At 48.7% G+C, this 22,187-nt stretch overlaps 1 protein-coding gene across 1 annotated transcript in view; it reads right to left on the bottom strand.

Annotated features, from left to right (window-relative positions):
* The window catches only part of PDIA5 (protein disulfide isomerase family A member 5), a 1,005,467-nt gene that overhangs the window by 37,361 nt on the left and 945,919 nt on the right, over positions 1-22,187 (bottom strand). The gene's annotated exons all lie outside the window — the stretch shown is intronic.

Here is a 22,187-nt window from a genome sequence, read left to right as displayed (position 1 = left end):
CCAGACGCCCTAGCGGCGCAACACCAGATATCCGCCCAAGGAGGCGCAACTAAGGACACCAGCCCCCGCGTCGCGGGTCGGCGCCCGGGGCTAAGCCCGGGCAAAGGGCAGGCCCCCTGTGGCCCTCCGTGGACTGAAGGGGTCGGAACGGGCCCCCTCCCTTGACCCTACTGTGAGAAGAGGTAGAGTGATTATAATTACTAATAGGCTATTTTTGTGGTTTGATTAATCCTACTCTAATAATGTCACGCAAGGGGGGAACAAACATTGCTTCTGAGAGGGGCCCGTGCCAAGGGCCACAAGAGCATCACATGATTAGTACCAGCATACTGCCTACTGTTCATGAGATAGACTATAACTCTCCTTGCCACTCTTTAATCAGTATACAATCTCCCTTACAAACTCCAGTAAGAGTGCAAAACCTGTCTTTGTGGGACGAATTAAACATCCTATGTAATACCAAGTACGCCGTAGTGGAATCACCTTCTCCTGTTAAAGGCACCAGCTAGTCAAGTAATAACGGCAGTTTACAGGATCCTCCCTTTTCACCTAAGAAAGACAATATCCAAGATCTAGCCGTCCCTCGGCCTTTACCCACTAAAAGGAAGCATTACGAGGACAATCCCGAAGGGAATCATTCCAAATTACAAAAACTATCCGTAAGTCCTACATTACCTGCCAACAACCTCCCTACTACCATGGAGTCTGCAGACAAATCAGACAATACAATACTTTACCCCCAGTTAAATCTACTGACCCAGATCGAGCATCTTGTCAAAGCCATCATTTCTCCACTAGTTGAAAAAATCAATTTCATAGGGGAAAGGCTCTCAGGACTTGAGAATACAATCACGACCATTCTGACACCTATCAATAATATGGTAACATCTAACCGCTCCCAGCCACTTACATCCTTGGAAACATCTAAGCCGACTCCTAAACGTATAAACGCCCAACTCACATCACAACCATTCAAAATCCCAGCCCCAATTGCACCCAAAGCCCCCCTCAAACCTGCTCCATCAAGGTTCACAGGGGTTAGAACAGAATCAAACAAAACACCTCGTATACACCTTCCTCCAGAAGCCGTGCCATGTCTGTCCGTTCTTTCAGGAGTACCAGCACTTGCTCTCGGGAAAGCCGGTAGACAGCAGGACCTATTAAATAAGGTCATATTCTGGTTGGAGAAAAATAGACCCCTACCACCGGACCAAGATGGTGGAATCCTGAGCGTTAGAAGGGTGGGCTGGCTGGGCTCATTACCAAAAAACATTCCCGGGGACTTGGTACTGGTTAAATTCAGGAACAGGAACATCGTCCCGTTCCTAAGATCTTGCCCGCCCCAAGAAGGAGATGGCCCTATATGCACTTGGGATATACTTGATTTTTATCCATGCACGCCAAACATCCCCCTGCTTAGACCAACAGTAGAGCATCACCATCCGCTGGGAAGGGGGGTTCGTGTATCTAGTGGCATTAGTTTATCCGCTCCCAATAGATTCGAACCATTATACAACTGTCGTAACTTTTGAGTGCTCTATGTATTACCACAGTCGATAGTGATAAACTGTATGAATAACATGTCTTATTATGGAACCCTGAGGTTGGGCATATGTCCTTTTAACTTGTAGTCATATTGTCATTGTATGTATGTATTCATTTTAAGACTGTTTTTATATGTACGCTTTTATGATTTTAAAACAAAATCGAATAAAGCATTATTGAATCGAATCGATTAACTCCACCCTACCTATAACCGAAAGGTTAAGCGTCTTCCAAAATTCAATTTGAGACTTGAGCGCTGTAACCACCCTCGTGATAATCCCATCCATAAGGTCTTGAGTGTTGTGGTAGATACGGACACTCAAATATCTGAACGCCACCAGTTGCCATTTCACTACCGTCCGGTCCACCCTACAACCTGGGTCCTCCGTATTAGGATTAAAAGGGTATAGACAAGATTTGCCCCAGTGCACCCCTAGCCCAGACAATGATGCAGAATATTTCAACGTAGCAGGGATGATTTGCGGGATTGCCAGGACATCCTGCACGTACAACAAAAGGTCATCTGCATAAAGTGAAATGGCATGTATGACATCCCCAAGGCATCTCCCCTATTCCGGCACCGAGGTGCATAGTGCCATTGCTAACGGTTCAATCACCAGGGCGAAGAACAAGGGGGAGAGGGGACACCCTGGCGAGTTCCCCGTTGTATCAAAATAGAACGGAATCTCAGAAAAGAGAGACCCCAAACGAACCACATGAGCCCCGTACAATAGCCTGTAAGGATTAAAATGTAGGGTCCAAAACTGCATCGGTGGATCACAGCAAACATGAAGGACCGTGTTGAAGGCCTTCTCCAGGTCCAGCACAACACAACCGTCCATCGGCCAGTCATGGTAGCACAGCTCATCACCCTGAGCAGTCGCTGCATGTTAAGCGATGTGCTGCGAGCCGGCACAAACTCATTCTGGTCTAGGTGAATCAGTTGGGGGATCAGCGGCGCCAGTATATTACTCAGGATGCTCGCCATAATCTTATAGCCCCTGTTTAAGAGCGCCAAGGGACGATACGACCTCACAGAAGTAGGGTCCCTACCCGGTTTGGGGAGCGTAATCAACGTAGCCTCCATCTTCGAAGCAGGGAGGGCAAGGCATTTGAGAGCCTCTGTGTATACCTGGAACAGCTGGGGGCTCAGGGGGTCCACATATGCTTTATAAATTCGTGGGGAAGACCGTCAGGGCCAGGAACCTTTCCAGAAGGCAGAGCCCTCATTGTACCTCGCACCTCATCAAGCTTTAGCGGGGCATCTAGGTCCATCCGCTGCTCTGGTGACAGGACTGGGAACGAGAGTTCCTTTAGAAATTGCTGAATTGCCCCTTTTGAGCCCTGTGAACCAGCTTTATACAGCTTCATGAAATGTGCCGACAGCTCACCATGGATTTCTAGCTGTGTGAACCGAAGCTCTCCACCCTAAAAACGAAGAGCCGTAATTAGCCTACCTGGCTGCTCTTGTTTAATCAGCCAAGTGAGAAGGGGCCCAGAGTGATCTGCTTTGGCATGTACTGACGCGGAGTGTGCTGCAAAGTTCAAGGAGCTTGCATGTTTCTTTTGCACGTCCGTTAGGTCGGCCAATCCCCCAACATCCACCACAGCCCAAGATTCCAACGGCAGAGAGGAGGAGCTTCGCGGGCAAGCAAGATGACCGCGTAAGCTCGGAGCTCCGCAGACCCTCCGACCCTCCGCAATAATCCTGCTTGAAATCCTGTTCCACGTAGGTGGATTCTGACTGCTGACGGGTCACTGATGCGGAGCCTGCCTCTCGCTTTCGAATCGGAGGTTCCTACGCTGAGCTACGTCGTGTGATGTCCCTTGCCAAGGAAGCGCCATTGTCTCCTCGGTCTCCGTCACTCCGCATGAATGGGATGCGTAGTGAAGGGTGGTGAACCCCGCTGGCGTAATTTCCGACACGGCCGTGTCTCCTACCACTAGACTGTGTTTCACATCTGTTCTACAACCTCGGCCTGTCGCACCTTGGGCTCGGAGCCGTGTGTGGTGACCCCTCAGTCTCATCGGACCCATCATGGCGGGCAAGGGTGACCCGGACAAGACATCGAACAAAGGAGTCCGTGGCAAGTCCCAAGTGCAGCAGAACAGGATTGATAGATATGCCCAACTACGCGTATCGCCTGCACCGGGGGCATCCACTAAGGACATCCCTTCATCGGGCTCACCAGACGGGTCCGAGCCCACCCTCAGTGACATTATGGGGGCCATCTCGGGCATACGCGCTGAGATACAGAAACAGCACGAGGTCTTGACCCACAAGGTGGACACACTGGCGGTGGATCTCACCCTCATCAGAGCTGATCTGGGTAAAACCAACGATCGGGTGAAATCGCTGGACTTAAAAACCTCAAGCCTTACCACCGACGTCTCGGACCTGCAAACCGAGGTCCGTACCCTACGGCTCGCCTCGGACCAATTCTCCAGGAGACTGGACGACTATGAAGGCCGTGCCAGGCGACAGAATGTCCGCATCATTGGCGTTCCGGAAGGGTCGGAGGATGCATCGGCAGACCTGTTTGTTGAGGACCTGATACAGAACCATCTTACTCCCCCCGGGTTGAGCAAATTCTTCTCGGTGGAGCGAGCACATCGGGTGCCAGGTGGCCCGCCAAAGTCGGACGCGGCGCCTAGACCCATCATAGCTAGGTTCCTCAACTTCAGGGATCGGGACACGATTCTACAGGCGTCCAGAAGGCACGGACCGTTACAGTACCAGAACTCTGAGGTGCACTTCTATCCTGACTTCACCAGGGCGGTACAGAGACAACGGCAGAGCTACGGGGAAGTGAAACGGCGACTGAGGGACATGGGACTCAAGTATTCGATGATGTTCCCGGCCAAGCTGCGGGTCGAGCATGAAGGCCGAGCATTGTTCTTTGACTTTCCGGACAACGTAAGCGAATGGCTCGACACTCTACCACAGCGTAGCGACGACCGGGACAACAGTGAAGGGGGCGCTGCTGGTGGCGCTGACTTGTGAGACCTGGCTCTACAACAAGGACAATGGCGGTTGGTGGCACTGCTATATGTGACATTCGTCCCTTTTCCAGTGTAATAGCAATTGAATTTCCTGTTGTCTCATGGGGGGCGGAGGGAGGTGTCCTCGGGGAATCCTACTCCTCTTGGGGCTTTTTGTAGACTAGTTAATGGGGCGACAGGCACACTGCTGGTTGGGGGGCTTTTTAGTCTGCTGCAGGGGTGCAGGGTGGGGGGTGTTTTGGGACAAGTTCGAATGTCTCTCAGTGTGGTATTGTTTTCTTTCTTTTGGCAATGGGTGATGTATATTGTTGCACTTTTGATTCTGCAGGGGTCTCTCGGGCCGGGTGGGGGAGGGTGCCACGATGATGGGGGGTAGGAAATTAAAAGTTATCAGTTGGAATGTCAATGGGTTGGGTGACCGAATCAAACGGGGAATCGTGCTTCAAATGCTCAAGCGTCACATGCCTGATGTGGTTTTTCTACAGGAAACACATTTGATTGGGAACACGTGCAATGCGCTCAATCGCAAAGGGTACAAGATGGTGGCACACTCAGGGTTCACTTCAGGCTCTCGGGGGCGGGCGCTCTTGTCCGGGCTTCCCTTCCGCTGGAGATTGACGTCACTACGATAGATGATAGGGGACGCTACGCAGCGGTGGCTGGGCGGTGGGAGGGGAGGACCCTCATCCTACTTTCAGTTTACGTCCCGCCTGGCCTACAGACCAGCACGTTCCATGACCTTGGTGGCGCCATTTTAGCTTTGCCTGACGGCTTACTTATTGCTGGGGGTGACTTCAACTCGGTCTGTTCTGGCACCCTGGACCGACTGCCGTCTAGAGATCTTCGTCAATCTCAACTGTGGTTGCCCACGTTTATAGAATCGATGGGCCTCGTGGATAGTTGGAGACTCTTGCACCCCACGCTTCGTCAGTACTCCTTCCTGTCCAGCGCACATGGTAGCTTGTCCCGTATTGATTACATCCTTACCTTGGCAGCTCACGCTACGGCCGTGTCTGAGGCTCGTTTTCTGGCGCGAGGAATCTCGGATCACTCGCCGCTCCTGGTCTCCTTCGACTTCGATATCGCCCTGTCGGTGCGACCGGCAACGGTCAATCCTTGGTACTTTCGGAACCTGAAGACCCGTGCCCTGCTGGCCAAGGCTATAGACCTTTACTTCTCCGAGAATGAGGGTTCGGTTGGGTCGACCGCGACCCTGTGGGAAGCGTTCAAGACCGTCCTGAGAGGCGAGGCATTTGCTTTAATAGCGGAGGCCCGCCGGAATAGAGATGCCGATCTCCTTTGTATCGAGGAAGAGATCTTGCACCTCGAAACCCAACTGGATCCTGAGGCTAACCCAGACCTCCTCCATGAGCTTTCCCTGAAGCAGTTGGAGTACCGAGATCTCGCTACGAATGCCGCCCAGACCATGGCTAGGGAACAGCAAGGCCGCGTCTACGATGTGGGTGACAAGGCTGGCAAGCTGTTGGCCTGGTTGGATAGGAGGGAGTTGGCTAGTCGGGTTGTACCTGAGATCCTGGGGGCAGATGGGGCCCCCGTCACTGACCCTTCCGCCATTGCCGAGTCTTTTGCCGATTATTTTAGGGGCGTCTACACCTCCACCTCTGACTGCTCAGAGGCCGACTCGGCAGAACTTCTTTCGACCGTGGATCTCCCCTGTCTCTCTGAGGCGGATCGTGATGATCTAGATAGGGATATATCTTCTGACGAGATTGCCCTTGCGATCCGCTCCTTGAGACCTGGCAAAGCGCCGGGTCCCAATGGAATCCCGGCTGAGCTCTACAAGATACGGCCTGATGTGGTCTCCCCGCATCTCCGTACTATGTTCTTGGAGGCGCGAGACGCCGGCGTTCTCCCCCTGGACCAGAGGGTGGCCACTATTGTAGTCATCCACAAAGACGGTAAACCAAGGGATGTGTGTCGTTCGTATCGACCTATTTCCCTCCTGAATACCGAACCTAAGGTCCTCGCCAAATTGCTTGCCAATAGACTGGTTGGGGTTATTGGCGACTTGGTGCACCCGGATCAGTCGGGCTTTATTCCGCACCGCAACACTGCCCTCAATCTGAGACGGCTTCATGGCGCCCTGGCTAGGGCGCACACTCTCACGGAGCCAGCTGTGCTGGCATCCCTCGATGCCACCATGGCGTTCGACTCCATCGAGTGGAATTACCTCTGGGCAGTGTTAGCTAAGCTCGGTTTTGGCCCGGTCTTCCTTAGCTGGGTGAAACTTCTTTATGCCAGCCCGATGGCTAATGTATCTGTGAATGGACGCCTGTCGACGCCTTTCGCTCTTCACAGGGGTACTAGGCAGGGCTGCCCCCTGTCGCCCCTCCTCTTTGCCCTGGCTCTCGAGCCCTTGGCGGCTACGCTTCGCTTTCACCCCGACATCCATGGTATCACTTGGGCACCTGACTTCGAGGACCGTATCTCCCTGTACGCAGACGACATCCTTTTATATTTGACGTCCCCGTACAAGTCTCTCATTGTTGCCTGTGATGTGCTCAGACACTTCGGGAGATACTCTGGCCTGATTATTAACTGGGCCAAGTCCTCCCTATACGTATTGAAAGGGGACACGCCGCGCCTCCCCAGAGGCTGTAACATTCCGGTGGCCACGCAGGGCTTCAAGTACCTAGGGATCTATATCTCTGGGAACCCGAAGGTTCGATACGACCAGAATTTGCTCCCCCCACTGCAGCGCCTTCGACGCGACGTGGAGGGTTGGCGTAAGCTCCCGCTCTCCCTGCTTGGCCGAGCGGCCCTGTTTAAAATGATGTCCTTGCCTAGACTCCTGTATGCCCTGCAAAACACCCAAGACCCAGTACCGGCCCGATATTTCCGGGAAGTTGAGAGCCTTCAGCGGGCCCTACTTTGGGATGGCCGCCCTCGGGTGGCGATCGCGAAACTTACGCTCCCGTGGTATGACGGGGGCATAGCGCTACCGGATGTACGTAGGTATTATTGGGCCTCCCAGCTTGCAGCCCTCAACCACGGATTTTATGGGCCGGTGAATAGTCCCGGATACGCCATGGACAGGTGGCTTATGGGCGGTGGTAATTACTACGAGCCCTGTACTCCAGATCTCTGGATCGGCGGATGTCCGGTCCCACGAAGACGGCCGTTTCTATCTGACGCACGATCACCAAGGTGCAGGGCTGGCAGGGCAGACTGACCAGCTTCACTCCTCTGTATGAATCCGATATGTTGGGCAGGCTATGGCACACCAAGGGCTTTGATAAATGGGACCTCATTGGCATCTCTAGGGTGGGGGATGTGATTTCCAAAGGGGCTATCAAGACCTTCCCCCAGCTACAGACTGAGTACCAGCTGGGTGCCTCGGAGTTCTTCCGATATGCCCAGCTGAAGCATGCCTTGCTTTCTGCTGCCACCCCGGGGGAGGATATCCCGGAAAGCTCACCGCTGGAGGACAGAGTGCTGGACGGCCATATGCCCGATAGCGCGATCTTACTGTCTTACAAAAAGCTAATTAATGTCCGCACTGACCTTCTCCTTGGGTTGCGAGACCAGTGGGTGGCGGATGGCCTGGAGATCGACGAGGAGGACTGGCAGAGTGCGGTGTCCTCCCCTAAGGAGGTCGCCATCTCATCTCGGCTCCGTCTGGTCCAATTTAAAATCCTGCACAGGGTATACGTTACTGGCCCCCGCCTTATACACATGGGTTACTCGCCCGACGGCCTATGTCGTCGAGGCTGTGGTGCCCTCGCCACCTTCTTACACATATTGTGGGAATGTCCGGCCATAGCGTCTTATTGGAGGAGGATTCACAGGGCCATGAGCGAAGTGTCGGGAGTGGGGATTGTGGCGGAAGCACGTAGGTGCCTCCTCAACATTTGGGAGCCAACAGATCACAACACAGCCCAAACTCAGTGGGTGACCCTAGGGAATATGGTGGCCAAGAGAGACATCGCTCAGAGGTGGGGAGCCAATACGGCACCCCTTGTGGTACAATGGAAAGCCAACATGGATTGGTGTATGTTCCGGGAGAAGACTGTTTATGCTGCCAGGGGTAAACCTAACAAATGGAACAAGGTGTGGGGTGCTTGGAACTCTTACCGGGGCGATGTGTGCTTGCCCCCTGAGCCTGCTTCATTGGATGAGCACCTGTCACTGTGACCTACGACACCAACTGTGCACGATAACTGATTGATCCTGTATTTCCCTCTCCCCTTTCCTATCATCCTTTACTCTTCTGTACTTCTGAGCTGCTGGTCTCTTTCTCCTCCCGGCCTTCTACTCCTTGCTGTATTCTTCTCCCATTGCCACTTCTCGGCGCCACTTGGCGTCTTCTTCTTATCGTTATAAAATATAAAATAAACCTATAATATCCTGCCGTACCTGTTTTGCACTATTATGCTCTGTCTACTATGCTGCCTTGCCTCCGGGATGTTAGGCTGAATAGCTGTGTGCTCTTGTGAAATAAAGGTTTTCAAAAATTAAAAAAAAAAAAAAAAAAGATTCCAACGGCAACAAGCTTCTTTCCACCTCAAGCAGGTCCGAAGCTACCTATTGTTGCAAACCCACAGCCCAGCCCCAAGCACTTCCCTCTCAGGGTAACATTCATAGCCGCCCATTTCACTAGCGCAGCGGAGGTAGTCACTGCATTAAGTGCAAAGTATTCCCCTATCGCCTAACCAATCGCCTCCCGAAACATCGATGACTACCAGGGAGCCACTCGCATAGCATTCAGGTTGCGGGCTAAGTGCACACTTCCTGCGGTCACACCCGGAACGGGCTCCTCGCTGCCCTCCCATCACAAGGACCGGCTGCCTCACACGTCTTCCCATTCCACCCTCCTGTGGGGACGACACGTGGGCAAATGTCCAGGGCCGAGCCCATGCACCTCGTACACCGGATCACGGCCACGGCCCGTCTGCCATTTTCTGATGATCCACTCAGTGCCGCCAAGGCCCCCGGCTACAATGGCAAGTCCATCAGGGGCACCATGTGTCTAAGGCCGGTACGTCCCTACGCTGCCCTGCACTTCCATTCTGTTGGGGCATGACAAGTACCACTGTCCGGGTCAGAAAAAAGCAAGGCCCAGTCAACGACGCTCCATCCGGCCGCTCAAGGCCACAGGTCCACCAATGTACGTCCGCACCTTGTACTGTTGCGGATAGTTCACCCTTCGGTCCCCGCAGCGACTTCCACGGACTCCCAGGGGTGTCTCTAGGGCATCACCCACTGTCCTTTTCCACCAGATGTCAGAAGTGCAGAAGTAGTATGTCGGACTGCGGGGACATATGACGGAGCACCACTAAAACGCATCCGCCATGCTGCCCCTGTTGGCCACACCCCATCCACATTCCACTACTGTATAAAATGTGTACATACAGTAGTTCCAAACTTAGAAGACATAAGCTACAAGAAAAGGCTCAATTATATGGCTAACACAAATCCCTAATTAAAAGTAGTTGTGGTAGCGAACCTTTCAGCTACAACAGGCAAGAATTTTGCCTAGGCCAAACATACCGCCATGTTGTTACACTACAGAATTATCCTCCTTAAATCATTGATGAGACAAACCTGTAACTTTCAAAAGACCGGCAGTAATAGGCTACTTCTTATTTTAGCAAAGTAAGCACAGAAGTCAATTCTGTGCGAAAGTGATATGCATCAAGTTTGCAGAAAGGGAAGATATCCTTGTACCGCCCCGACTAACTAATTCCTTTCTAGCTAATGAAGGACGGGACCTGGCCCAGCCTGATCTTCAGGGCCCACCACCTAACAAATCTCCTGTTTACATGCCATGGGTAGGGCTAGATTAAACCACTATAATCTGCCTCCCATAAATGCTGAAGAATAATTCTCTTACGCACATCAGCAAGTTTGCTGTTCCGCGAGTACTCTTTTACCAAACGTTTTATTGCTAGTTTGTGTAGTAACATTGACATGTTTAAGGGGTCATACCAGGTGGGAGATTCAGGAAAGACTGAATTTCCTATAGGTTGTCTACCCATTGACCTATATACTTCCCTTGCAAGTGGAGTTTTATGAAATGCCTCAAGGAGCCTTCTTCAGGTTTTAAAAGATGAGCCCAATAATTGAGCAACCTTTGTTTATATTTAATGGTTTGCGGAAAAAAAAAGACACGTGCGCAGTTCGGATGGCCCCCGTCCGTCTGACGCCCACGCCCACCATGACGTCGGACGGCCAGCCGTCCGACGCATGGAAAAGGTTATATAGATGTTAGTGAGGCCCAAATCAAACCTCAAGGCACTATTCACTGAGCCTGTGGGCAGCCCCAGCCATTTATTTCAGATGGTTGTTTCAATGATTTGTTGGCACTTCATATTTATTTCTAACAAAATCTCGCAACCATAGAGTAACTGACTTATGATTTTTGCAGTGTACACCTCTCTCAGGACTTCTACAGACTTATAACCAGAATCTGCTCTGATGCTGGCACCTTTGGTCAGCAGAGCCTGCAATTCCTGATGGAACAAGAATAGATGACCCTGTAACTGCCATTCTGAGGATGGTGGCAAGGTAGGTGGGGTCTCTTGAAATGGAAGGGCACAGTCCCATTGCACGATTTGGAGCACCCACTTGTCAGAGCTTATTGCTTGCCATTGGGACAGGTGGTGGCTGATCCTGCCACCAACAGATTGGGTGTGCTGTATCGAGGACCCACAAAAGACGCTTGGCGGGTGCAGCAGCAGGAAAAGCGGTGACTGGACAAGTCCCTGTGTGAGGATTTCACATCCACTGTGGGATCAACATCAGAAGCCAGGAAAGGACTAAGTAGGATAAAGATTGGAATTGTCGATGCACATGGAAACTCCGACCATGGCCATGGAAGGGGGGGAAAAGATGATTGTTGGGAACCCAAAGAGAGGCCTAGGGATCTGGCAGTGACTAGGTCCTCCTTACAGTGCTCAAGTATCATGCCTGCCTTACCGCCGAAAAGGCGGGAGCTGTCAATCAGTAGGTCTATCAGGGAAAATTGGACCATCCCCTGAAAACCTCATCAATCGCAGCCAAGAATGGTGGAGTGCCACCGTTGAGGCCATAGTACATCTAGTGAGTGAGTGGTATCCAGCCTGCCCGGAATGATGAACTTTTCTGCGTCCCGGCCATCTATCAGTGCCTTATTCAAGATATCCCGGCTCTCTGTGTGCAGCATGGGCAGAAGTTGCACAACATGGCATAAGTATATTGGCCCAAGAAGCATGCAGTATTCACCAACTGCAATGCCAGGCTGGCAGAAGAAAAGGCTGGCAGAAGAAAAGATCCTCTTCCCAAAAATATCCAGCCTCTTTGATTACCTATCCAGAAGAGTGCTAAGGAATGCATTCAGATTAAGTTTGGCAGTCGAGGCTACCAGGGTCTTGGGAGAGGGATCTTTGGTGAGGAAGACCTGGTGCCAAGGGAAAGGGCCACGGCGATGGGCAATCATCCTGTGCTTGGGAGCAACCTTGCTATCAGGGTAGTGAGAACCTCATTAAAGGGGAGCAGACACTGAGCAGAGGTAACCCCCGGTTGAAGCACCTCCATCAAGACATTAGTCTTGACCTCGACAGAGGGTAGCTGTAGGTCACCGCTGACCTATGCCTCACCATAGCAATGACGTAGGCCCCTAAGGAGAAATCAGGCCATAGTCTGTGTCCAGACCGCTGGAATCGTCCAGCTCCACATACCAGTTTTCCTCATAGTGAAATTTATTCTCCGAGAGACTAGGGCGAGGTGATGTTGCCCAAGTGGCACTGGTGTTGACGTCGAGCGGTGCAGAGGCTGCTCCCTTTCCAACTCAGAGAGGATAACAGGGTCCTTTTCAAGTGGCGCCAAGAGAACTGGGACCAGTGAAGGTGCTAGTGTCAGCATCGGTTCAGATTCGGGAATGGATTCAGAGGGCCCAGCTGGCATCAGAGGCGGATACTCTGGTGGTAATCGAGCAGAAGTACCTCTCAGCTCTGTGGGGTGCAACAGCGCAACATAGGTATGTGGGTTCATACGCTTCGACAACTTCTTCTTGTGATTCTTTGACTTATGTGACTTGGAGTGGGATGACAAAGAATGGGCCTGCAAATTTTCCTCAAAATCAGGACTGAGATTGCCGTGGAGCCTTCTTCTGACGTATCGCCACGAGCTTCAACACCCGTTCACAAATTGCTTTAGGGTGCATCGACTTGTAGTCGACGCAGGCCTTGGAGTCGGGGTCCGACCACAGGCTAATAAAGTGTGGGACAGAAACAGATTTGTGTGTGACATTCCTCACACTGTCCAAATCCCATTGGTTTGTTATGGGACATATCCCTCACACGCTGGTAGAAAAGCTCAAAAATAATTGACAAAAAGGGTCGAAAAAAGTAGTAAAATAATTATTGAGGTAGGTCTCTGGATTAGCGCTGTTGGGGCAGAAAGAAAGGATCTGATGTTAGTGCGCCAGGGTGGCGCCTATGTAGGCACTGCGCACATCCCTTCTGATGCAGATGACATTGATGGGGAGCCACTCATTGCCACCTACAGGCATACAGAGGTACTGCTTAAGATTTTCCAGATCCAGTCTGGTGTCTCTGGGTTAGTCTAAGGTGAGGAAGCTGCAGTAAGAAGTCTCTTTCAGAAGCGTTATTACTGGCAAACATTAGATTGAATCCTCAAGTAGAAAAAAAACAATGATAGCTTAGAGTACAATCTGTAATTGCCATTCTTAAATTTACCATGAAGTGCGGGGAGGGTTCAGTGTGCACTATATCGAAAGCATACTAGACAAACAGTTAGGGAAGGAGGCTTTCAATAGAGAGGAGTTGTGTAGACATATTAAGAGTCTCCAGATGTTGGCATCAGAGAAATACTTTTGAAGGTTCTCTTAAGGTTACCTAATGCCATTTCTGGACAGCAGATTCAGTAGAAGCTAAGAATCTAAGTAATAGGTGAGGCTGCAGCCCTGCCACCATTATCTTTTTGGACGTAGTCCCAAGCAGATAATGCGCATATGAGAGATGGAAAAACAATATGTTGGCTGATGCATTTTTTATGGTGTTGAACTACTGAATTTTCAAAGTAAATGGACTCTGGCAGTACTGTTAAACATGATGTTACAAAGGCAAGTTTCCCTTAGTGGGAGTGCACCAAAGAACAGATGCTGCAAAGGGTTACCACAATTCCGAAAGGCTAAAAAATCCCAAAAGTGTTACATTTTGAATGTATGACTGGAGTTTTGAAACATACCTTATCTAGACATGGATTACCCTCTAGAACATGGTTTTTAACACCTTACGTTTCGTTAGCGGATCCTCACTATGTGACTGTGAGTGCACAGACGCCGCAGGAGTGGCATTAGTACATATGTAGGCATGTTGTAATATTATTAGAAACACCCATTCGCCTCCATTCCTGCCTGTTTAACAAGAAGTTAAGCAGTATCCGGATGTCTGTGTGCACACATAATTCACAGTCTACCTTTACACTGTTGACATCATCTGACGTAGGAAGCTACTGCGGATTCAGGTCTCAGCCGGTGGGGGAAATAATTGGGTCATCGAAAGTGATGAGGCTAGATTTATTGAGTTACTGGTGCAATTTTGTTTTTTTTGTAGCCAGCTAGGGGGGAACATCGTTTATAACTAAAAATTTTCCACACACTACCATTACAACTCAGGAATTACAACAAAAGTCGTTACGACATTCGCTGGAGGGTGCTGTTGGATAGGGAATAGTTTAATTGTCTATCCAACACCTTCCCTACTATCCACGCGGACTGGAGTTGGAATAGAAAATTAAACTATTCCACTATCCAGCGCCCCCAACGCAAGTCATTGTAACGACTTGCGTTGTAATACCTGCGTTGTAATAGCATGCGTGGTAAAAGCATGCGTTGAAACGTCATACATCCCCAGCTAGCGATTTATTATAGTCCCTTCTTTTGAAGGCAAGGCATGTGTTCAACGTATACCACCTGAAGTACAATTACATAATGCAGTTAATGCTTAATTGTCTTAAGAATTTCCGAAACTTCAAGAAGAATAAGAACTGTCATTACAGTCAACCCAGACACACCTTGCGTGGAGAACTGTGGAATGTGCGGAAATACCAGGCAATATCATGCTGGAAGGTAGAGTGTTAATGGAGAATGTAAATAAAAAGGCGGTATGGCTCATATCCAAAACCTTCTTGTCAACAAACCGACACGCTAAAGAAACAGCAGGAGACCTAGTGAGAGAGTTCTAGGCCCAATCAAAGAGCTTAATTGGGAGGCTGCATTGATACGCCTGGGAGACATAGCCATCAAAACAAGACTAAGAGTAATTCAGTTAAGTGCTACATAGGGCTTACTAGAACAGGATCAGACTATACAAAGTAGTGGGTGCGAAGTGCCCACATGTGTAAAGTGTGATGTGCCCCTGTTTTCCGTTATAACTGATTTTTACAGATAAATATAGTCGGAAATCCATTTATTATCCGGTCTATATATATTTTTAAATGTAGATAAAAACGCAAATATGCTGCTTTTTTAGTGACTCTAAATACGGTCAGTCATAATTGCCAGGAAAAAAGCTGCGCGGATTGACAGGTAAGGGGTTTCAAAATAAAGGAATTTTTGTAAACAGGCCTAAACAGCAGTAGACATGCACAAGGTGGATACTAAAATGTGCATGTTTTCATATAAGTCCATTGATTTATTATCTGTTGGTATCATTGAAACCTGTCAGGCAATCCAGTACGAATACAAATGTATTGGTTAAATATGCTAGTTTCTGCTTAATATTTTCTCATAACCCAAAACAAACATGGATGAATGCAGATAAAATTTGCAAAACGAAAATATGGCTAAATACAGAGAAATATAAATATAATAAACAGCATAAATCCTGGAGCCCTAGATAAAATATAGAAGGAGGAACGTTCTGACACACAATTTGGGGCTGTCAAAAAAGACGAACATATTGAGGAGACACAATAACAGAGTTAACAGCGATCCTAGAATATGAGACACCAATCAACAACATTAGGGATTTCCAGAGCTAAACTGGCACTTTGCATGCTGGGCTTCATGGTTGCCAAGCGAGACATTGCCAGGGAATATGGTAACCAACAAATCCCAACCAATGAGGGTTCCCAAGGAAATATGAAAAGGTCTAGGACAGACAGAGGAATAACTATTGGCTACACAAAGACACGGACAAACGCACAACGAATTCTGCGAGAAAAGACTTCACTGCGAATGAATAAGAAGGGGAAATGCGGTCTCTGTAAAAAGGTTACTGCCCAGGCGATGTATATGTTGGAAACTTGAATGGTAAGGTAATGCAATGTAAAATTGTTTTATAAAGCGCACAATTACCCGGGGGTATCTTAGCTCTAGCAATCAGATGACAGAACCAGGGCCGGCTCTAGGCTCATGGTGGCCCTGTGCAGGGAGCGTAGGTGGGGGCCCCGGAAGAGGGGGTCCGGACAGGGCGGAGTTCAGGAAGGTGTTTTAATAATACGTCCAGAAAAGTCGTTAGATGATTGTTTGATTTACAACAAAAAACGTTTTTAAGTCTTACAATTGTGGTATAGAAACAATATAAATTTCTTATGTCTCAAAATTACTGAAGATGACGCAGTGCTCACATTGAACAAATATTTATAAAACATGGAACAAGACTCTGAACAGAACCTAGGGTTGCATACACATTTTTGGGAAATAAACAAAGGTAGAGATCCTATCTGCACATATACAGTATCTTCTAGGGAACCCTGTAATTCTTGAAAGCAATGTAGGGATGGGATGTCGACTTTTACACCCGTGACAATTTTTCGGGTCTCATCTGGACATGTCTTCCATCTAAAGTTCCCTCAAACTTAAATCTTGGGACCTTCAATAAATCATCCATTCAACATTACAGATAGAGAAATTCTAAAAAAGGACCAACAATGTACTTTGGGCCGCTGTATTTCCTTAAGGGTCCTGCCTGTAATTCCAAACTAATCAGAGTAGATACACCATTCCAATATGTGTCAGTCAAGCTGCCACCATGTTTCCATAAGGCTCTCTTTAATTGTTGAATATATCAGTGATCTATTAAGTTTGCACACCTCTAAACTATAGGAAGAGCATAGCTGCCAAGGTTTCAGATTGCCATGTGTGACATTTTCATAATTTCAGAGTAATTATGAGTGACATTTTAATGAACATGAGTGACATTTTCTTGCGAGCAAAATCAAGCTATGAAGATAAGGAAAAACTTAAAAATGTGAGAAATTACACTCATTTGAGGAACGAGAAACTCTAAATTAACTGGTGCACAGTGTAAGAAATAATTGTTAAATGACTTCCATGTATCAGAGTCATGTCTAAGTTATACACTTGGAATCATACAAATATCCGAAACAGGCACCATTTAATTCATGAAGTGCCTCTAAGGCCCGGCTGGGGCCCAGCGTGCGTGCGCACGATTTCATTTATTATAAGAGGCCGTGTCACTGGTGGCGGGCGTGGTGCGCACCATTTCATTCATAAGCAGCAGAAGTCAGAAAAGACTTGCTGAGTGAGTGGGCCCCTGGAGCGCGGGCCCCCCTCGCATGCCTTGGGCAGACTCACCTGACTGACTTGAGGGCAGGCCTGCAGCTTCAGACTCAGAGGCAGGGGCGAACTGGCAGCCCAAAAGGCAGGGCAAAGGCAAGCTAGCCAGGCACTGCAGCAGGGCCCATGGCTAGTAATAATTATGGCCCGGGGCCGGTGACGGTCCTTTTCAGTGTCTGGCCGGGGCGTTAGACATAGCGTGGCTGGGTCACGATGCCTCGCCCTCAGGCTCACAAGTGTTACCATCAAGCGCACTTTTAATTGCGGGCGCGCCGCTTCCCAATGCGCATGTCTGACAACTAATTTCAAATAAAAGGCATTGGTTGGTCATCAGCCCCTGCCGGCCCACTCGCGATGACACCAGCGCGCCGCCCACACGCACCCGCCAAAATGTAATAAATTAATAAAGATCCTCAGTAAGGCAGAGGCTCGGTCCTGGCCGGGGTCGCACACCACCACCATTTAGTGTGTGTGTTTGAGTGACAGTGCAAATTAATCACTTCATTACCCCGTTCACTATTTGCACATCTCATCATCGACATCACCGGAGGCCCGGCGGGGGCAGAGGCGTTGCGTGCGCACCTTGACCATTTTATTAAGAGGCTGCCAGTCGGCCCGGGTCACCGGCCATTTAATTAATGAAAGGCTGCTGAGTCTGTGAGGGGGCCCCTGGAGCGCGGGCCCCCCGGAGGTGTGCATGCGCACCATGTAATTTTATTTGGAGGCTGTCAGCCGGCCATTTAATTCATGAAGAGAGCCTGTGTTATGGGGCCCCTGGAGCGGGAGGCCCCCGAGGCGTGAATGCAGCACGCATGGCGCACCATTTTATTAAGAGGCCGCCAGCCGGGCATTTCATTCAGGAAGAGGCTGAGGGGCCCCCTGGAGCACAGGCCCCCCCCCCGCACTACGTGGGCCTTTGTTACGCCCCTGCTCCCAAGTGAACAATTCACTCACAGGTCGGGGATGATGCAGTCACCTATGAATTGAAGACAACAACGCTCACGCTGCCATTGCCCGGAGGCCACCAAATCCTGTCAGGGGGCCGCCACCAAATCCTGCCAGGGGGCCGCCAGTGATCCTTCAGCTTCCGATCCGATGCTCGTCGTGGCGGCCCCTGGGGTTTGGCGGCCCTGTGCAGGTGCACAGTTTGCACATGCCTAGGGCCGGCCCTGGTGGGGACCAAAGCAGGAAGAAGTATTCCGACACACCAAGGCCGCCCTGGCCGCCTATACCATGCCGGTGTACTTCAACCCCCAGAGAGAATCATAACTAGTGGTAGATGCTAGTCCTACTGGCCTAGGGGCAGTGTTGAGGCAATGGCAAGAATGTGGAAAATGGGCTCCGGTAGCATACACCAGCTGCACAATCACACCCATGCAGCAGTGCTATTCCCAAATAGAGCGCAAAGCGATTGCTATCTTATGAGGCTGCAGCGACTTCTACATCTACCTGTATGGCCACCCCTTCTCCGTCATCACAGACCATAAGCCACTGTTCCCATTCTTCCAATGGTCCTCGTCAAGGTCTCCCCAGAGGATTGAAAAAAGGGATCCTACAGGTGCAAGAGTTTCAGTTCACTGTGGAATACCGACCTGGCACGCCGAACCCTGCTGACTTCCTGTCCAGGCATGTTCGGCCAGCCACTGTTCCCAAGGCTGCTAAAGCCACAGACATGGAGAATACTTGCGGATGATTGTAGATTGCTTAAAACCTCTCCCGATGTCGCTGGAGGAGGTATGGGTAGCCACCCAGCGCGATGACTGTTTACAGAGTGCTATCAAGGACATCACCACCGGTGACTGGGCCACTAGGTGTATGGTGTTCCTCCTGCTACTCTTGGCATATTGATATTTCTTTACCATGCATCATTCTAATATCTAAAGGTATCTTACAACAGATCTAATTTCAAGCAGTGTGGTCCCAACTCTTTAACTTGATAAAGATGCCTCTATACAGGACCCATTTGACTTTGAAGCATTCAGTTTCCCCCAGATGAGATGCAGCATGCACCTTTTAGAGGGATGTATGACGTTACAACGCATACTTTTACAACGCACACCTTTACAACCCATTTTTTACAACGCAACATCCATTACAACACATTCCATTACAACACATGCCATTACAACGAATTTTTAAAAACTACCTTTACAACGCATTCCATTACAACGCATACTACCTATACAACGCATACCATTACAACGCATAACATTACATTGCATGTATGGTAAGTATTGAATAGTGTAGGGGTATAAATTACTATTCTAACTCCAGGGGGGTGCAACAGTTGGGTAAGTGTTGGATAGTGTAGGGGTAAAAATTACTATTCTAACTCCAGGGGGGTGCAACAGTAGGGTAAGTGTTGGATAGTGTAGGGGTCAAAATTACTATTCTAACTCCAGGGGCTGCAAGAGTAGGGTAAGTGTTGGATAGTGTAAGGGTACTATGCGTTGCAATGTTATGCGTTGTAATGGTATGCGTTGTAATGACATGCGTTGTAGTGGTATGCATTGTAGTGTCATGCGTTGTAATGGCATGTGATGTAATGGATGTTGCACTGTAAAAGTTTTGTTGTAATGGTAGTGCGTTGTAAAAGTTGCGTTGTAAAGGTTGTTTCCCCTTTTGGAGAGCACTGCTCCACAGATTGCTGAAATGTTGCCTTGTATCTTTTGGAGGTCAGTTTTGCATACACATCCACAGCTTGAAGTGATAATGACTTACATAGGTACCAGCCAAACTGTACTGCTTTCCTATATTCACAAAGCAAACTGAGTCATATCGAAAAGTACACATTTATAAAATGTCCTAATTTAAATCAGTTCACACCTGAGTCACTAAAATGTTAGCAGTTATTGATAAATGATGAGCGGGCTGCTCTTTCCTGCAGTCTCCTGTCTCTCACTTTGTTAGGGTGGAGCTGACAACTCCTGAGTATGGATTAATTGTGTTTCCTGGCAAGCTAAGGTCAAGATTACGAGTGCCCCAAAGGTGTTTAGATTATTATCGCTCCTGTTAAAATCTGATATCCTACGATTGGAACTGTTCATGTGTGATAGTTTGTTATCTATTACAAGTTTAGTCCTTCAAAAATATAAATAGCTGGTGGATTTTGGTACTTTCTGCACGTCTCAGTATTTACCAGACATTTCACAGCATATTTTTGGGGTGGTTTGACCTACCAATATATACCTGGGGAAAACCGTAGCGGTGTGGACTTTATCGCACCTTGTAATTACCAGGTCTGCTAAATTCCAACCAACTCATAACTGCGAGCACTGCGCAAACAGGGGCCAGTATTATCAGGATCTCTTGTATTCAGGGCCTACGTCTGTATAGCCAAAGGCAATATACTCTCAACCAAGACTTTGTAAGATGCATATTGTTTGACATGGTACTGTTCGCATTAGAAACCATCTGCAAAGCCTTTTACATACAAAGCACTGAGAGGAAATGTGTCTATGTCACTATTCATATTTGTTTAGAAGTTGTCTAAAGATTCGGAATTCGTTAGGACATCCTGTCTACCAACAGACAATAAGAGATAAGCCACAATGTCTAAGCAAATTGAAAATATCTGAGAACTCGTATGTTAAAGGCCTTTCGATCTGATGAGCAGTCGATTAAGTGTCTTGTTGAAGATGATGAAGGTAAAGACAACAACGTTCACGCTGCCATTGCCCGGAGGCCGCCAAATCCTGCCAGGGGGCCGCCAGTGATCCTTCGGCTCCGATCGGATCCTCGTCGTGGCGGCCCCTGGGGTTTGGCGGCCCTGTGCAGGTGCACAGTTTACACATGCCTTGGGCCGGCCCTGACAGAACAAACTACCAGGCTCGAAAGAGGCAAATAAACTTGACTGAAGGATTCAGTAAAGAGCCAGGTCTTCAACTCCTAAACTGCCACAAGATGGGTTGGGAACGCAAAGTTGGTGGCAATGAGTTCCAGAGTTTCACTGCGCAGAAGGAAAACGTCTTTCCTCCTCAGCTTGCTTGGTTTATTCCCGGAATAGTTACCATTCGAGCTGAAGTGGATCTAAGATGCCTACTGGGAGTGTACCAAGAGAGCAGTTCCTTAAATCATATGGATGAATGGTGAAGGAGAGAAGGAATGATTTTCGTTTTGATTTTGAGAACATGCGCCATATGTTGAATAACAGAGAAACTGTAATTCATTTGGGGAAAAAATATGTTTAATTGTCTTTTTAAAAGATTTAGAAGTGGTTTAGCAACATCAGATTATTCCCAAATCTGCACTAATATTATTTCAGACTAGCCACGTCTTTTCGGATCAGTACTTTTCTTTTCTGTGGGCATAGATGATTTTCAATATCCTATCATATGCTCTCTAAAGTGTCACCCTACTGCACATGTATTCTTGCTGATTGCTTCAATCTCTCTTTAGTGTCACTTAACACTCCACCTACTTTCCTAACTCTCTCAAACTCATATCTGTCTGTCATATTCAGTATTCTGATCTGGTTTCTGCAGATTTTCCCTTTTAGGTAGAGCCTGGGCAGTGCATCTGTTGCTCTTCAAGGCAAGCTGTATTTAGGTATAGACTTGAAGCTCTCCCCACTCTCCGCCCATATTTTTCATTGGCTTGTGTCATTGTCCTCTGTAAACTGTGGCTTTTCATTGGTCAATAGGCTTAGTTGTCCCTCCTTAGTTCCACCTGGTCTTATTTTATAACCTCCGATGAGGACACCCGCTGTTACATGTGTTGTTACTCTGTAGGCTTTAATTACAGCCTCCGAGCACAAATGCTCAAATAGCTTTGTCCTGCCTGCTGTTACAGGCAGGACACACTCTCTCCTAACACTCTAAAAAAAAAACTTTATAACAGGGGGGCGAACGCATTTGCAATGCAATAGGTCTCGCATTTGCAACAATTTAAGCTATTGGCATTGTAAATGACAATAACTTATTTATCGGTTCTAAAAACAACTCATAAATAAAAGGCATTGCCATTTACAATGCCAATAGATCAAACGCTCATAAATGTGAGACCTATTGCCCTGCAAATGCTTGTTTTGTACACCTGCATTGCTATCTATAACCCATCAGCCTGCCCGCATACTCTGCCCAACTACCTTTTC

The sequence above is a fragment of the Lissotriton vulgaris genome, chromosome 2_1 (assembly GCF_964263255.1).
Source record: "Lissotriton vulgaris chromosome 2_1, aLisVul1.2, whole genome shotgun sequence".
In the NCBI taxonomy this organism is placed as follows: Eukaryota; Metazoa; Chordata; class Amphibia; order Caudata; family Salamandridae; genus Lissotriton; species Lissotriton vulgaris.
Note: the sequence above shows the minus strand (reverse complement) of the source record. Positions and strands in the feature narration are given on the sequence as shown.